The sequence below is a fragment of the Rattus rattus genome, chromosome 1 (assembly GCF_011064425.1).
Source record: "Rattus rattus isolate New Zealand chromosome 1, Rrattus_CSIRO_v1, whole genome shotgun sequence".
Taxonomy (NCBI): Eukaryota; Metazoa; Chordata; class Mammalia; order Rodentia; family Muridae; genus Rattus; species Rattus rattus.
This window is the reverse complement of record NC_046154.1, coordinates 122,947,973-122,962,432: the sequence shown is the minus strand read 5'-3', so window position 1 is coordinate 122,962,432 and position 14,460 is coordinate 122,947,973.

Sequence of the window (14,460 nt, the reverse complement as noted above, 5' to 3'; positions counted from 1 at the left end):
GTTCTTCCATGGGGAACAAGAGACAGGCCTTTGGTTAGAAGCGCTTGATGGTACTGCAGAACCATGGCGCTGGAGGATGGGGCTCTGCTCCTGGTGACTTGCATGAAACAGGCCATAGAACATCACAAGGGGCAGGACTGTGTGCTGCACTGCTGTGAGGAGGGGAACACAGACTGAAACAACAGTGAGGGAGTGTGTGTGGACTACGGAAAGCAACAGGACAAAGTACAAAGGAAGGCTCGGGGAGCCTGGGCCTGTCTGCAGGCAATAAGTAATGTTCCCTTGGCACCCAGCTGATCGCATCTCTGAAGGCTGTTTTGAGAATGTTGTCTGTATCTCTTCCTCCTGTATTTCCCCTCCTCTCACATCCATAGAGTTCTGTAAGTGCACTGATGAGGTTGTTCTTAAGGAACTATTTCTGTATTCATTTCTAATCATCTGGATAGTTCTTTGGGCCCACTGCAGTGAGTTTGAGACCTGGCCCAAGATGTTTGGCAGGGGATGCTGAGTATCTCCCCATGCCTTACCCAAGAGTAGGGAAACGTCCTAATTTTTGTCACTAAGCCAAAGATCCATGGTTAGGATGGTTATGTGACTTCTAAAGGCACAGAGATTACCTACTTGGAAGTATAGCAGCCAGGAGCCTGGCACAGAATAGGGCAGTAAATCCCTGCTAAGTCAGCTTTATTTGTCAATTGTACAAAGTCCAGAATCATCTTAAAAGAGAACCCCAATTGAGAATTTGTCACATCAGATAGTCCTGTGGGCATGTCTGTGGGGAATTGTCTCGATTATTAATTGATGTCAGTTAAAACTACCTACTAACTTACTGCAGGTTAAAACCCATTTGTGATTAATAAAACACCAGCGTCACAGGCGGAATCTGTGCATAGGAAAGTGTTTGCTCAGGGTTAACACACGAGAGCTTGGTCCAACGAATCCAAGGCTTTATCTCAAGCTGGGAGCTGAAGCTGGAAATGGTTAAGGGGTACCCTCGTGACATGAAAACATCAGGGTTGAAAAGGTTTTGGGAGTGGCGGACACCTGGATTCTGGTCACTGTATTTCTCACTAGCAGCAAGAATGCAAATCAGGGCTGTGATCTACACATCTGTGGGGTTTTCTTGCAGTTACCCTTCAGAATTTCATTAGAAAATATGCCACTGGAGAATTTTCTCATAGAATAATTTAGGCCATTTCCTACAAAATGGAAATTCTAAAACAGAAAAAGAAGTTGAAGAAGAAATCAAAAGATAGAAAGACTTCCCATGGGTATGGATCAATAGGATTAGCACTATGACAATGGCCGTTCTTCCAAGAGCAATCTTAAGATTCAATGTACTCCCCATCAAAATTCCAATTCCTTACAAAAATTGAAAAAAAAAGTTTAAAATTTGTATGGAAGCACAAAACAAACAAACAAACAAAAACCAAAAAAACAACCAAAAACCAAAAAACAGTGCTGGAGGTATAGCCATTCGTGATTATAAAAACATCATGGTTCGAAGATGTGCACACACACACACACACACACACACACACACACACACACACACACACAGAGCATGGTCCCAAATACAAGTCCATAGAGCTATGACTACATGATTTTTGACAAAGGCCCAAATACATAGTAGAGAAGAGAGTCTTTTCAATAAGTGATCCTGCAAAATGGGATATATATATATATATATATATATATATATTTGAAAAAAATGAAATGTGATCTGTGTGTCCCACTTAACACAGAAAAAATTTTTTGAATAGATCAAATACCTTGATATTAAACCTGAAACTTTAGAATAAAGAACAGGGAAAAAGCAGAATATAGGCTTGTGTATGGACTTTCTGAATAGGATCATGCAGGAAGTGGAAGCAATAGTCAACAGGTGGGACCCTATGAAATAAAAGTTAAAAAAGCCTTATGTACTGCAAACTACGCTATTAATTGATAGAAGAGTTGACCAACAAAAAAAGAAAAAGAAAGAAAGAAAAGAAAAGAAAATGGAAAACAACATATAAAGGGAAACAGTCTTTGTCAGCTATAGAGCTGATAGAATGAGTGTCTAGAATATACAAAAATTACAACATCTAGACACCCAGAAGGCACAACCCACAAAAAAATTGTGGCTTGAAACTAAACATTTCTCAAAAGAAGAAATATAAGTGGCTGGGAAATGTATTTATTTTCACTAGTAGATTGAATCCCATATTTTTTAGACGTTCCTTTATGTAAAGTAGAATGACTAAATAGCAGAGTTGGATATCAGTCTGAATTAGATGCACTGTGGATGTAACACGCACGAGATTTCTCATTCAATGTCCTGACATGGATTTGAGGTCTCCCTCACAATAATCCTATAAAGAATTGCTCCTGTGTGCAACATTTAAAAAGATATCTGAAGTTGAAATACGAAATCTACAGAGGGCTGACCTTTCACGGAAGTTAAACTGCCCCAGCACATGAGAGGCCAGCTTCAGCACGGTAGGCTGTGAGAGCGGCCCTCCTTCATGGTCTGATGTGAAGCAAAGACTTGGCATGGTGCTGACAGCTCAGACAGTTGCTGGGGCACACTGAGCCAGGACCCAGTGACGGGCGGGTATGAGCTACTTACTCTCCAGTCTACTGGCCCTGTCCAGGTTGTTGATGCTACTTGTGCCTCCCACCACTGTCACTGCTCAATGACTATATCCCAGGAATCCTGAAAGACAAGGTTTCTACTACTGTTGGTCTGGGGGGAGATGGTCATCTTCCATATTGTCATTTCTTTTTGTCCTGGGGCAGAGGCACTGGCTCATGGCAGCCTGTGGGAGCTGAGCTGAAGGACAGATAGCAGAGATCTGTGTTCTGATGTCTGCCACACTCACCCCCTTTGGACCTTGGCTCTAGTCACTCATCTGTGAGAGGACAAGAACTGTGCATACTTCTGCCCTCATCTATACCAGGGCTACGTCCAGCCTCTGTGTCCCCCTCCTATTTTGTAGGGGGTAAGCAACATTTTTTTTAAAGTGTTCAGATATCTTTAGCCATTAGGGAAATGTAGTTAAAACAACTTTGAGATTTCAGCTGACCCCAGCCAAGCACAAATGCTGACAAATGCTGCTGAGAATGTTGGGAAAGGGAGATCTTTGTTCACTGTTGGTGAGAGGGCAAACTGGTGAGCTACCAAAGAAAACACTGTGGAAGGTCCTCAAAAGCTATAAATAGAACTGCTATTTAACCCAGCAGTGTTATCCGTAGGCAGGACCCCAGAAGGACTCTCCCTGCTACTGTACACATGAAAATCCACGTTCGTTGCTGCTCTGTTCACAGTAACTAGAAAATAGAAACAACTTAGAAGTCCACCAACTGATGAACAGACAATGAAAATGTTGCACATACGCACGATGGAATTTCATTCAGCTACGAAGAGAACGAATTTTTTCAGGTCAGTGGTTAGAACTGGAAAAGTCTCTCTGAATGGGGCTAGCCAGATTCAGGAAGACAAATGCTTTGTGTTCTCAGATGTGCATCCTAGTGTTTAATCTTTAGATCTGTGTGTTTAACTTGGAGTGCCCATAGAAGCCAAGAAACTACAAAGGCACTGATTATGGCAAGCAAGGTGGGGGGATCCTAAAGGGGGGGGTAGTAGAATATACGCAGATGAAGGAGTAAAAGGGAACTATGGGGGAGAGATCTAATGGGTAGGGGGATGGAAGTGGATAGGGTTGAGAATATGGGACGAGGAATAACGTGGTTTTTTTAAAGTCTTATAGACACCTACTGTTTTATAAACTTATTATGTGTGTGTGTGTGTGTGTGTGTGTGTGTGTGTGTGAGAGAGAGAGAGAGAGAGAGAGAGAGAGAGAGAGAGAGAGAGAGAGAGAGACCAGACCCTATATGGTACACAATACTGCTCCCATAAGCCATATGCTTCCAGACAAGCCCAGTGCAGGTGTGGGCTACCTCCCCTCATTCCCAGTCATTGCGGAGGCTCCTGAACAACACAGTCTATTGCCGTTGCTCTCGGTTTCCCACCAGAACATGGTGGTAAGATCACATTGCTAAAGATGGTGGACATTTTGCTCATAGCCTAGGGGCGGGCTCCTGAGAGCCATTGCAAATAAAAACTGAAAATAGCCTCATTGACTAAGCAGTGCCCTTGAGTATACATAAAATTTACTACCCTTCCCCTGTAACCCCCTCCTCGTTTAGCAAGCATTTCCAGAGACCTTAAAGGACAGAAAAGCTGCCACATTGTTTAGTCTTTGACAAAATGCTTGACGTAAGACCTTGATACATTCTCCAGGTGTTCCTCTCTTCCACCACATCTGTACCATCTTTAGAATACCACTTCAATGTTTTAAAATTCTTTCGTGTAATTAAAAAAAAAAAAAAAAAAACAACCCACGCTATCTCCTTCCTCTGCGCTGCCATCCAGATGGCCTCACTTCCAATTTGTTGGTTCCTCAAGTCATGCTTCCACTCAGCCCGGGTGACCAGCTCCGCCCAGCCGCCAGCTGGCCCCCCCCCCGCCCCCGAGAATGCTGGAAGCTGCTGTTCTTGTGCTACTAGCTAACCACCCCAACCCATTTTCCCCTCCTCCTCACCTTAGCCATAGATGGAAAACAGCAGACAGCCTTAATATTTTAAAACTAGCCAGATAACTCAATGGCTGAGCGAAGAATATCCTGGCCCATCCTCCTTGGCCTCCGCCCACCGCAGAGGCTACAAAACTTGGTGCCCCAGACCTATATATCTGCTGCTTCCTCCATTCCACCACCTGATCTGCCTCTTCCTTCTCTTCTTTTCTTCTAATTAGGACCCAGAAGCCCCACCTTTTCCCCATTCATCCAGGGATTAGTTTCTGCGGTCTTTATTGACACAATCCAGAACCAATTAGGGAAGCAACACCTCCCTCTACATGAAATAACCAATAAAATTACTGTGTATGGGAGACAGAAATAAAAGTCATATTGAAAGCTTTGTTTTACTGTATTGATTGCTTAGTTTCTTTACAAACAATAGTTGTCTGGGCCTGTGCGTGTACATTAAAGATGCTTTCCTAAAGAAGCCTAGGCACCTTATCTCTATGCTCAGAATTTTACAGTACTGAGACAGGACATGGAGAAATCAAGCTGATACTGATCTGGAAGCTTCCTTCCTGCCTGGCTAGTTTTCAAAGTACCAGAAGGTGCTATACAGGCTGCTGGGGAAGAACATCACCAATTGTCTTACCTGTTTCTGAGTCCTGCAGGATACAGTCATGACTAGCTTGACAAGTTATGTCTGTCCATTGGTACAATAGTGGCATGAATGTTCACAGAGACGGTGCCTCTTTAAGATGTACTTTAGTAAGAGCACCAGTGGAAGGGGGAAGCCCTGGGTCCTGTTAAGACTGAACCCCAGTGAACTAGACTGTTGGGGAGGCGGCAATGGGGGAGGGTGGGGAGGGAACACCCATAAGGAAGGGGAGGAGGGGGGGATGTTTGCTGTTCGAAACCGAAAGGGAATAACACTTGAAATGTATATAAGAAATAATCAAGTTAATAAAAAAAAAAAAAAAAAAAAAGGGGTTGGGTATTTGGCTCAGTGGTAGAGCGCTCGCCTAGGAAGCGCAAGGTCCTGGGTTCGGTCCCCAGCCCCGGAAAAAAAAAAAAAAAAAGATGTACTTTTACCCATAGATAAGTGTAGCTCTCATTCTTCCTTTGAAAACCTTCTTCTTCCTGTGGATGGCACTTATTATATACAGACTCCAAACTGGCCAAATATCTCTGCAGAACTCAGCATAAATGGGATTTTCATATCACACATCCTCAGAGCTCAGGGAACATGGAATGGGCTAGAAAGATTTTTAAGAGTCAGATGTGGGGAGCACTAGGTTGAAACAGGCCTTCTGGGCATGGCCGGATTGTTGCACTGCTGAGCTAATGGCTGCCGTGGTTGCCTCCTGAAGAGCTGTGCAAGACCACGCCAGTCAACATTCCACCAGGTTTGGAGGGGGCGGGGAAGAGCACATGAGACTTGTTCTAGTGCTTTCTCAAAGTGATACAGCCTAAAGTAATATAAAAAGCGAGTCTCAGCTGAGGGATTGTCTGGATCAGATTGGTCTGTGGACATGCCTGCAGGGGACTTCCTCATTTCTTGAGCCGGATGTAGCAGGCTCACCTCGGGCAGTGCCATTCCCTGGAGTGGCACTCAACTGTACAAGAAAGCTAAGCAAGCATGAGTCAGTGAATAAGCAGGTCGTCCATGGTTTCTGCCAAGTTCCTGCTTGAGTCACTACCCGTGTTTCCCTCAACAATACACTGGCGCGTCTGGTAAGATGCTCAGTGGTTAAGAACACCAGTTGTTCTTCCAGTGGACCCAGATTAGAGTCCCAGCATTCACACAGCAGCTCATGACCATCTGTAATCCCAACCCTAAGGGATCAGATGTTCTCTTTTGGCCTCTGTGAGCACCAGGCACACAGGGGCTGCACAAACATACATGCAGGCTGTCCTGGCTAGTTTTTATGTCAGTTTGACACAAGTTTCACACATCTGAAAGTGGGGAACTTCAGTTGAGAAAATGTCTCTGTCAGATAAGGCTGTAGGCAAGCCTATAGAGGAATTTCCTTAATTAGTGATTGATGAAGATGCTCCAGTCTATTCTGGATAAAGCCATCTCTGAACTGGTGGTCCTGAACTTTATAAGAAAGCAGTCTCAGCAGGCCATGGGATGCAAACGTGAACACAGTCCCTCCATGGCCCTGCATCAGCTCCTGCCTCTGGGTTCCTAATGCTTTGAGTTCCCGCCCTAAATTCCCACAGTAGTGGACTGTTACCTGGAAGTGTAACTGAAATAAATCCCCTCCTCCCCAAGTTGCTTGTGGTCAAGATGTTTCATCCTAGCACTGGTAACCCTAAGACATAAGCAAAACACCCATACACATAAAATACATAAATAAAATATTAAATTTTTTCTTCTAAAACATTAGACTAACCTATAAGCCAAATAAATCCTTTCCTCCCCTAAGTTGCTTCGGTCACAATGTTTGTCTCGGCAACAGAAAGGAAGCTAGAACAAGGCTTCATCCATAGCAAAGGAGCTGTTACCAGGTAATGGCCGCTTAGGGAGAGTCTGTTTCCTTTAGCTCTTGGTAGCTTGGTGTGGCCTGATACTGATGTGTATAAAACCAGATTCGGTGGATTAAAAAGAAAAAAGAAGATTAGATATTGGGAGGGAAGGTAGGATAGCTAGTTTTATGTCCGCATAAGCTAGAGTTACTAAAGAAGAGGGAGCCTCAACTGAGAAAATGCCTCCTGAAGTGCTTGCTGACAGGAGCCTGATATGGATCTTTCCTGAGGCTCTGCCAGAGGCTTACTGATACAGATGAGGATGCTTGCAGCTAACCATCAGACTGAGCATGGGAATCCCAGTGGAGGAGTTAGAGAAAGGACTGAAGGAGCTGAAGGGGTTTGCAACCCCATAGGAAGAACAACAATATCAACCAACCAGATACGCCAGAGCTTCCAGGGACTAAACCACCAACCAAAGAGAACACATGGAGGGACCTATGGTTCCAGCTGCATATGTAGCAGAGGATGGCAATAGGAGGAGAAGCCCTTGGTTCTGTGAAGGCTCATTTCCCCAGTGTGGGGGAATGCCAGGACTGTGAGGTGGTAGTGGGTGGGTGGGAGAGGGAGCATCCTCAAAGAAGCAGGGGAGGGGACATGGGAACCAGGAAAGGGGATAACACTTGAAATGTAAATACATAAACTATCCAATAAAAGTATCAGGCTGTAGGTAAGCCTGAGGGCCAATTCTTTCTATTTGTTTTTTATTAGATATTTTTATTTACATTTCAAACGTCATTCCCTATCCTAGTTTCCTATCCATAGCCCCCTATCCCATTCCCATTCCTTCTTCTTCTATGAGGGTACTCCCCAAACACCCACCCACCTCCTCCCACCTCCCTGCCCTGACATTCCCCTATACTAGAGGGTCCAGCCTTGGCAGGACCAAGGGCTTCTCCTCCCATTGATGCCCAACATGACCATCTTCTGTTACATATGCAGCTGGAGCCATGGGTCTGTCCATGTATAGTCTTTTGGTAGTGGTTTAGTCCCTGGGAGCTCTGGTTCTTTGGTATTGTTGTGGGGTTGCAAGCCTCTTCAGCTCCTTCAATCCTTTCTCTAACTCCTCCATTGGGGATCCCATTCTAGGTTCAATGGTTGGCTGTAAGCATCCACCTCTGAATTTGTCATGCTCTGGCTGTGCCTCTCAGGAGACAGCTAGGTCAAGCTCCTGTCAGCATGCACTTCTTGGCTTCATCAATATTGTCTAGGTTTGGTGGCTGTATATATATATGGGCTGGATGCCCAGGTGGGGCAGGCTCTGAATGGCCGTTCCTTCAGTCTCTGCTCCAAACTTTGTCTCCATATTTCCTCCTATGAATATTTTTGTTTCCCCTTTTAAGAACGAATGAAGCATTTGCACTTTGGTCATCCTTCTTCATGTGGTCTGTGGATTGTATCTTGGGCAATTTGAGCTTTTGGGCTCCAGTGAGTGCATACCATGCGTGTTATTTTTTATGATTGGGTTACCTCACTCAGGATAATATTTTCTAGTTCTATCCATTTGCCCATGAATTTCATGAAGAGGGATGTTTCTTTATTAGTGGTTGGTAAGGGAGGAACCAATGTGTGTGGGCATACTTCTTGGCAAGTGGCCCTGGTTTCTATAAGAAAGGAGGCTAAGCAAGCCATGGCAACAAACCAGTAAGTAGCATTTCCCTACGGTCTCTCCATCAGTTCCTGCCTCTGGGTTTCTGGCCTTTTTGAGTTCCTGACCTGACTTCCTTCCACAATAAACAATAGGTAGAAGGGTGAGCCAAATTACTTTGGTCATGGTGTTTTTAGCACAGAAGTAGTAACTGGGAGAGGGGGAAATGTGGGGTGGTTGTCTAGGAGGAGTTGAAGGCAGAGAATAGGAGATAAATACAATCAAAATACATTTTATACATATATGAAACTCTCAAGAGATAAGTTTAAAATATATTAAAATAGATTATCAAATTTAAAAGAAAGAACAAAAAATAGAAAGAAAGGAAAAAGAAAGGTCTTTCACTCACAACACAACAGTTTTGTGACTGTGTTACTTGGACTTGTATTTTTCTCACTGAAATTATTTCATGCAAAAGTGTTCATTTCACATATAATTTTCAGTAGTTCAACATATCCTGTAGAAATACATGAGAAACACTAGATGTCAGGAGAGAACCAGTCCTTCTAGTGTTTAACCCATGGTAGATTTGAGGAAACTGCTAGAAGTCAAGCAACAGCTACTGAGCAATTTTGATTTTTTAAAACTCTGTATGAATATATAAACACAAGCGTACACCTAACAGTGGAAGCTTTTCCATTTTTCCATCTCATCTGTGAGGAAGCTCTGCCTGAAGAAAAGTCAGAAACAAAACAATTTGAAACATTTGTAAAGGGACCTGTCTTTTACACAGATAAATGTGCATATAAAATTGAATTTTATCTGGGAGGAGTGGTACATGTCTGTAATTGTGGCATTCAGGGGGCAGAAGCAGAAAGATTGCCACAATTTCAGTGTTAGCTTGGTCTATATAGTGAGTTCCAGGCCAACCATGGCTCTATAAGAAAACCCTATTTCAAAACAATCAACCAAAGAAGCAAACAAAAACCAAAAATGTTCTTCCCCTTTCCCCTCTAACTGGAAAAATTTAGGCTCAGAATTGTTTTTCTGGGTAGCACAAGCTGGCTTTTCCTATTCAGTCTTCTCCTGGGGATGTGGAGGCCTACAGAAAAGGCTTAAAATCCCCCAGAGAGTGTTCCATCTCCTATAAAAACAGCAGTGACAGTTTAAGCATACATGGGCACTTGTTCGTATTGTTTTTCATAGAGAATAAACCTCGTGAACACAATATGCTGAAAAACAGGTCTTAGTTTCCCCAAGTTTATGTCACAGCGTTTACTGCTTTGTGTTCTGCTGGGCTTGTTCCCTGTGAATAAAATAGGAAGGGATTTGGGCTCCCATTTTTCTGACATTTGTAATAATTCTCATCAACTTCAATTAATTCAGAAACCAGCCTGTTTCATAATTAATCTGAACTTTAGAAATCGCACTGTTACTCTAAACACCTTCTGCTGGAGCTAATTCAAGCTGACTTCTTCCGAAAGCTGTTAAAGAAGAAACCCAGGAAGATGAGAAAAGCTCAAAATGGAAGAGAAAATGAGATTGTCTCAGTGAGCAGTGGGAGCATGTAATTCCCACTAGTGACACCTAAACACATTATTTAACCACATTAGCTTGGGGTTACAGTGGACTGCTCACAGACTACAGGTGACAGTCCTTTCTTATTCAGGTCACATCCTGTAGCTTCCCTGAGGGTAGGAGAAGCCAGGATAGTATAGATCCTGTCCTATTTTGACTCTTTCTAACCAAAGCCTTGCCCTTAAAACTTTATACTCTGAGGACTTTTGCTTCTGTACAACTGACCTACAAGTTTTAAAACCCTTGTTCGAATTGATTTTACTCCTAGCCAAGGAAACCAAACCACAACGAAACTGCTTCTAAGGTCCCAATGAAACTCCAGTTCCATTGCTCCAAAGCTCACCTTGCGGGACCATCGAGTTTGTTGGCTAACTTACCCAGCATAGGTGAAAGGTCATGGGCAGGAACACAGCTGACCTCAAAGCAGCCATCTTGGAAAAATCTGCACCTAGCAGAGGTGATAGCCTCATTGCTGAGTCCTCTTCCCCTAGTCTTCCCCTTCTCAAGACTCAAAGGCCGCATGCAGTTAGGGCAGAGTTACTGCGTGCACAAGTGAAGGGAAAATTTCGGGTTTCTTTTAACAACTCAGTTGTGTCCCGTGATTTCTTCGGGAAGCCGTCTTGTGAGAGGGCATGTGATGTTTAGAAAGAATATGAATGGAACCCCACAAACAGTGAGAGGACACTCTTGCATTGCTATGTCTTTGCTTGTCTTCCCTGGTCTTCCTTGGTCTTCATTTCCTATAGAGAAACATATGCCAAATAACTTCTAGTGGTATCCGGCTGATTCTGGCCACTTCCGCTGCTTCTGCTGGATTATGTCACAGCTATTGGTTCATGTTTGGTGTTTGCTATAGAGCAGGACTGCTGGTATCCTGACAGTGAAGAACAGAATCACCCCACGGAAACATTTCTAAACAGGTCCACAACACCCCTTTCCTATTATCTTTCTTTTTCCCTTCCCTCTGGTTGGTGGGTTAAAAGGGAGATTGAAGCATCAAGGAATCCTAAATAAAGTAGATTTTGAAAGAGCTAAGCCTGCACAAAGTCAGCAAGAAAGGCTGAATACTCTGCTGTGGATCCTTTAAAAGACCCTGTCCACCCCTCCTTCTAGCAGGGACTGTCAGTTCACAAGTCTAGCTGTGATGATGTTTTGCGAGCAGACCCAGCTGGTCATACAAAGATGGCAATTGTTTGGCTCAGAGCATAGTGCTATACAAACCCAGGTAGATACTTTCATAGTATTTGATAATCTGAGAGGGAAAAGAAAAGCCACTTTCTATAAAACTAAACAGGAGGATAAAAGTTTTCATCTTGGATCAGAATAACAATTCGACTTTTCCCACAGAAGAACCTGTTATTTCTCCTTCAATTTTGTAAAGTAAGTCGAAGTGAGGAGGATCATTTGCATCCTTTTTCTTCTGTACTCAGAGGAATCTAAACTGCTCTTTACTAGTCTCTCTATGCAAGACAAAGGAGCATATGCAAATTTCTCAGTCTAATTAAAGATGACAATTTTGAATGAAAATAGTTGCCTGAAACATATTTTGAATTATTTTAGGATAGACTTTAGAACAATACCAATACAATAATGCTGATTTTTAAAAAATGAGTACAAAGCATCCTTCGATCCCTTCTGATTGACACGTTTACACACCCTTGTCCAACATCGAGGGGTGAGGGGAATCCAAGTTGAAGCACATCCTTGAAATCAAAAGTTCAAGTGCAAAAAGGACCAGTAAAATTAAGTGCACATCACAGCCGGAAACTGGGGATTGGAGTGAGGACAGCTTAAAATGCGGTGGGTTCTCACAATCCAGGAGAGTCTGGGTCAAGAGCTCCCATGTTCAGCAAAATAATGGAAGCTTACTTCTGTGGGTAAGACTACTTCAGTTTCTTTTCCTGGTGCTTTGATAAAACAAATTTGAGAGAAGCAACTCAGGGGAGAAAAGGTCTATTTTGCCTTACCTCCCAATCATGCAGCCCATCATGGAAGGGAGTCAAGGTGGCCAGAGTCTGAATTAGCTGATAGTTTCACATCTACCATCCAGAACAGACCAACGGAGGCATGGTAGTGTTCTGCCCTCCATTTTATATGGTTCAAATTCTCTGCAGAGGGACTATCAGCAATCAAGATGGTTATTTCTACTTCTATTACAGAAATCAAGATGACACGTCACAGCATCTCCTGGGTGACTCTTGCTTCTGCAAGGTTGCCAGTTAATACCAACCAGTATAGGCTCACTTCGCTCATCTCAGAGGTAAAGTAGCAAAGTATCATAATGGTTTATTTTCAGTAACTACGAAGTAATTTGGAAAAGTTGCCAGAATTTGTCCTCTTTGGACATATAAGTTGATCACTTTCAAATCAGTACAGGTTGACATTTGAGTGTGTGTGTGTGTGTGTGTGTGTGTGTGTGTGTGTGTGTGTGTGTGTGTTAGAATATAAAATAATACAGAATTTAAAAAATGAAAAGTCCTGACACAAGACTTAAACAAGAAACCTCTAAAGAGGTTTCTTATGATGCCCTTAAGTTCGTTTTCTGTTGGCCATCTACCACTGGGCATGCAACCTGCCCCTTTAGAGTAATTTGTTTCTCCAGTAAAAACTCCCTTGGAGAAAATTAAAACTTCATTTGTGAGTGGCTATCAACTGGAGATAGCTTTGGGATAGGGATATGGGCTTGTGTCCACTTCTCCTTTTACCTCTAGGACCCCATTGGGTGTAGTCCCTGTGCATGTTGCTTCGGTCTCTGTGTGTTCACATGTACATTCTGTTGATGTAGAGGGTACATTTTTCTTTGTGTCCTCCATCCCCTCTGACTCCTACTTTCTTTCTACCTCCTCTTCTGCAGGGTTCCCAGATCCGAGGGGGGAGGATTTGATGGACACATTCTGTTTCGAGATAAATGCTCCACTGTCTTTTACTCTCTGAATAATGTGGCTATGGGTTTCTATATTTTTTCCCATCTGCTTCAGTTATAAACTTCTCTGATTATGGCTGAGCAAGGCACTCACTATTCTATGCGTATAGTAAAATGCTATCAGGAGTCATTTTATTGCTACATTAATTTGTTTTTTTAGAGCAGCTGTATTTGGTTTTACTCTAGGCCTGGGCTATCTAGCCTCAGGTTCTTGGTCACCCAGGCAATGTCAGATGTGTGTTCCTTCTCATGGAGTGAATATTAAGTCAAATCTGAGTTTGATTGGTTACTCCTGCCAGCTTTACCCTACTACTGCACTGTCATATCTTGCAGGCAGGACAGCATTATAGGTCACTGTTTTTGCAGCTGGGTTGGTGTTTACATTTTTACTTTGGAAATTTACGGAGTAGCTTCCTGTACCAAAGATGGTAGGGCATTAGGGCGATTGCTCGATTTAGACATCAGTTCGACTTCTCTCTGTTCAATGGCTTGTATGCATGTTCTTTTCACTAAAGGAGCTTTGCCACCAGTTTGTGGAGAACAATCTATAGTGTTAGCAACAGCCTCTTGTTTGGGGATGCTATGAGTAGAGTAGGAATGACCGTGGTTGAGTTAGTGTCTCTGTGGTAGGATGGCACATCTTTTGGGTATATGCCAAAGAATGGCATAGCTGGATCTTGGGTAGATTTATTTCCGTCTTACTATGGAGTCCCTACATAGATTTCCACAGTACCTGTTTTCACTCCTACCAACAATGGATGAGTGTTCCCCTTGCTCCACCTCCTCACCAACACATGTTTTTATTGATCTGTCACTTGTTTTATTGATCTTAGCCATTGTGGCAGATGTAAGATTAAATCTCAAAGTCCTTTTGATTTGCATTTGCCTGATGACTCGATGTTGAATATTTCTTTAAATGCTTATGCCATTTGTGTTTGTCCTTTTGAGAATTCTCTGTTTGGGTCTATACCCCATTTTTAATTGGGTTGTTTGTTTTGTTGTTTAAATAATTGAGTTCTTTATATATTTTGGATATTAGTCATCTATGTAAAATTGTTAAAGATCTTTCCATATTTTTTTTTTTTTTTTTTTTCTTTTTTTTTGAGCTGGGGACCCAACCCAGGGCCTTGCGCTTCCCTAGGCAAGCGCTCTACCACTGAGCTAAATCCCCAACCCGATCTTTCCATATTTTATAGGCCGCTGCTTTGTGCAAATGATGATGTCCTTTGCCATACATAAACTTTTCAGTTTCATGAGGTCCCGTATTATTATTATTA